The sequence below is a fragment of the Schistocerca piceifrons genome, chromosome 1 (genome assembly GCF_021461385.2).
Source record: "Schistocerca piceifrons isolate TAMUIC-IGC-003096 chromosome 1, iqSchPice1.1, whole genome shotgun sequence".
NCBI lineage: Eukaryota > Metazoa > Arthropoda > Insecta > Orthoptera > Acrididae > Schistocerca > Schistocerca piceifrons.
In genome coordinates this window covers 1246498295-1246502649 of record NC_060138.1, presented here as the reverse complement: position 1 = coordinate 1246502649, position 4355 = coordinate 1246498295, and the positions used below count along the sequence as shown (strand labels likewise).

The window sequence follows — 4355 nt, the reverse complement described above, 5'->3', positions numbered from 1 at the left end:
TAATGCAGCGAGACTGGCACATCGACCTTAGGATAGCGCTAGCGGCCGCACACTTAGGTTTACAGGTGAATGACATTGATTCCCATCCGAACAGATAAAAACTTATATTTTAAGCGTGTTTCCTTACGGTTTTAACTACTGAGGTGGGTACCTCCCTTGTTAGAACTCAATGTGTGACACCATTCTTCCCTGTTTTCCTTTTTTTACGTATTCACACTGAAATTCTTAAGTGCCTTTATTATTTTAATTATCAGTTATTATTATTGTTCGTAGTTGTAGTTTTAGTAGCAGAGTAGAATAATAATTGTTGGTATCGTGCTCGAGGAGGAATCCACTAATCGGCAGATAGTGCTCAACTGATAGACATATTTGGACTCAGTGACTGGAAGGGGTAATGCAATAGCCGGATAGAGGACTCACTGGCCATAGTTTACTATCCCTTTCTCTGTCAGTCTTTCTTCCACTGACACATGATGATGTACCTCAACTGGGAGCGCAAGAGGATCACACACTTTGTCAATGTATTTCCATCACAGGCGTCTTTTGCAGCCAAATCATCCAGCTAATTCCATTGACTCCCATGTAACCTGGTGTTCAGGAGAGCAACACCTGCTTCTGTAAGAAAAATTGCGAGTGCTTTATGTTCTAGATTTGTTTCTCTGTTTCATACATTGCCCAAATAGCTGGAAGGTTATTATATTCCCATCCAACAGAGAGACAAAGAGATGTGTGAAATCACGCCAGATGGGGTATCGACACACCACATGTCGGCAGACCATCGCCAGAGCTGGTTGGGCAGAGCCTCTGTTACAAGCAGCCTATAAATCCGATAGCATGGCAGGCTAAAGCTCGCGGATTCGACATTCGCAATCAGCCGCATCGCCTTCGGTCGGCAGCGACATTGGTACACTGAACGTGTCAAGCACGTCATCACTTCTCCAATTCGCGTCCTATAGTAGCTCCACCATTTCCCACACCTTCATCTCATGTCTGAGCATCTTCAGAACGAATACATTAGGCAGAAATCCCAGTCCCACCCTATATCCTAACCACGAATCACTAGCGACGTAGCAAGCTTTCCTTCTTCTTCCATATCCCTATTTCCATGGACCTCCATGCCTTATCCGTGCTCTCCCACTGGAGCTTCAATCAACTCGTGCTACCGTCCCGGCATAACCGTCTCGTATCTATCTCAAGACACACTCTATTCATCAATGCTCCACCCCATTCTTCAGTTATTTCCCTCCTCTATCCTGCACCCTCAAGAACTGTCAGTTGCTTTCTGCAGATCCCCTTTCTAGTATTGATTATTCCACCTCTACCATGAAAATGATCATTTTTATGCGCCACCACCATCAGATTTAACATTATCATCCCTGATCTCGTTTTAGCTGTTTTGTAAAGTCATTTACACGAATTTAAAAATCTATAGAAATCTTCATCAGTTTATTGTTTCAAACATAGTTTATTTTATCTGATGTATATAATCTTAGCTTTGATAAACATGTTAGGCCTTTGGCTGAAGAGTGGTTTTGATGACGTCTTTGGCTCAACGTGAGAGCACAATTAAGCAGAGGCCACGTTAAGAATGTGCGCGGAACAAAATGCTCTGAAACACTTAGGGGTACAAGTATTTGCCTGCACAAACATTCTACTCCATCGTTAGATCTGTCACAGATCTCCAACAATCCTACTTTTGCAGAGCAGGCAAGCCTCCGACGTCCGCATTCTGTGAAGAGGCTTAGACATCCAACAACTTGTCGCCTACTCGTGATTTCACCATCCTTCAACCAACTTCCATAGATACTCACTACAGTAGCACGTCATCAGGCAACCAACTTCCAACGTCCTCATAAGAAGGAGCCTTGACAATCTGCCCTTTGTTGAAGTCATTTATGCCAGTGAATTACACCATTTGCTGCCCTTGTCGGTACTAGAATGATTTCTCATTCGTCTCTGCTCTGATTACATACTTTCATTACTGACTCACGTAGCCGCAACGTCACGGAGAGGCATTGAATATCGCGGTGGGCAGTAGTCGCAATGTTTTCTTTCAGCAGTGTATGTTAACCGTTGCACAAAATGGCCAAATTATTTTTATTTTATTTTATCGTATTGCCTAGATTTAAATCACAAAATTGTCATCAAAGTGTGGTGTCTTAAGCATAGCACGTACCGCCAGGCAGCACCGCAGGCGTCAATAGGTCGACAACCCACTCCAGAGGCGGCTTGTAGCCCAACGACTGCCGCACCAAGAAGTTGCGGCAGTGGCGCCGCCAGAGAAATGGTACGCGCGGGTGCCACAGCAGAGCGGATAGTTCCAAGTAAGCTCGATTACCGAGATGACCGCCTTCTACTTGTGTGCTTTGCAGCGCATCGTCTGCCTCTAGCGAATCAACACCAGCCCGTCTTCAGCGATCATTCTAGTGGCACAAGAACTGTTTACTTTCCACCCTTAGCTTCTGGAATAGTAGTTCAACTTCAGAATTTGCTGCCTAAGTCGATTTGTACGAAGTTGAGCATTCGTAATAAATATGTATGTCATTAATCATTATCAGTATTTCAGAGCTTTCCTCGTTCTCCTCTCACAGTGTTTCCCTCAGCGCACTATAAATCGTTGAGGATGGTGACGAGTAAAATCTCCGCCTTTGGTTGTAAAAAAAGTGCGATAGAACACTAACAAGGAAAATTCCCCATCGCACCCCCCTCAGATTTCGTGGTAAGAGGGCCCAGTGGACAGTTTGTCAAACCCTGAACACAAATCAAGAATGAAAACAGGAAGAAGGTTTACTGAACTGTGAAAAGAAAAGCGAAGTAGAAACAGTGAAAGGTCCAGGGACAAGAAGTGCAATGTATGGCAGGCTGAAGTAGCTACGACGTCGTGGTTAAGCGGTCAGGACGTTGGCCTGATAAGCAGCCGATCCGTGTTCCCAGTCTCCCTCACACGAACTTTTTTTTTCGCTGTTCGCTGTATTCAAATTTGTGTCCGTGACGTGATGTAACGTCCGTTTGCGACAGCGAGCTGTAAGGGAGGGTCCCATAATGACAGTTGAGTCTGCACAACTACTCTATTGGCAAAAGCAAGGAATTGCCTTTCGAATGGGAACCCCAAACATTTGATGACAAGGCGACAAGTCAACCGAATCCTCCACCTTAAAACATGTCTGCTGTTTTCGTACACGACATCAGTGATAGTAAATGTGTCATGTGATAGGAATTTCTTATCGATGCACCTATTTTGTACGACTAGTAAGTGAGTGAGATATGCCTCCTTACCCGATATAGGTGCTCGTATGAATGTGAATGTGATCATTCCCAAGGAAATGATTAAAACATAATAGTTTGTCACATAAGCTGCAACAAATGAAAGCAACATTTTCACAATCATACGATTTCTCTGTGCCCTGCCACAACATATGTTTTTGACGTTTTTGAAGTTGCGTTCCGTTTTGTACGTGTAGGCTCTTGAATTCCTTTGTTGTAAAACAGTTCACGCCCGTTTATTTGTTGTCACTTCTGTGAGACGCCTGTGTGATATCTCGCCTGCTCTCACTATTCACCCCATTTACTTGCGACGGTAACGTATTGTTACCACATGGCTCATATTCTGTAATCAATGTATAGTATGACAACTGCCAAGACCAGAGAAAGAGACAAACATTTCAATGACCGGACGGAGAGGTCATTATGTCGTGAAATAAATAAATAAATAAATGGCTCAAGACAGATTGTATGCAACGGCCTTTCCGCAGTGGATACAACGGTTCCCGTCAGATCACCGAAATTAAGCGCTGTCGGGCGTGGCCGGCACTTGGATGGGTGACCATCCGGGCTGCCGTGCGCTGTTGCAATTTTTCGGGGTGCTCTCAGCCTCGTGATGCCAACTGAGCAGCTCCTTGACCGAATAGTAGCGGCTCCGGTCAAAGAAAACCATCATAATGACCAGGAGTGCGGTGTGCTGAACACACACCCCTCCTATCCGCATCCTCAGCTGAGGATGACACGGCGGTCGGATGGTCCCGATGGGCCACTTGTGGCCTGAAGACGGATTGCTTTTTTTTTTCTTCGAGGGAGAGTTTGTAACACTGCTCGTCCGCTTCAGAATCGAACACAGTAACCACTTAATGACGGCTGTTTATTTTCGCACAATATTGTACTTGTTAAGCTTGGACCATTCACTGTTTATTTTTGCTTTTTTTCACAGCTCATTACACCTTCTTCCTGGTTTCATGCTTGATCTGTGTTCACTTTATGACGGCCTACCCATCTTACCACTAAATCTGAGAGGGGTGCGATGGACAGTTTCCCTTAAAGTATAACTTTTAACTCACAATTTTCATTTCGTTTGTGTCGTT

At 44.5% G+C, this 4355-nt stretch overlaps 1 pseudogene; it reads left to right on the top strand.

The window, feature by feature from the left end:
• The first annotated feature begins 3733 nt into the window (after positions 1-3733).
• Positions 3734-3851, top strand: LOC124718674 (annotated as a pseudogene).
• The last annotated feature ends 504 nt before the right edge of the window (positions 3852-4355 follow it).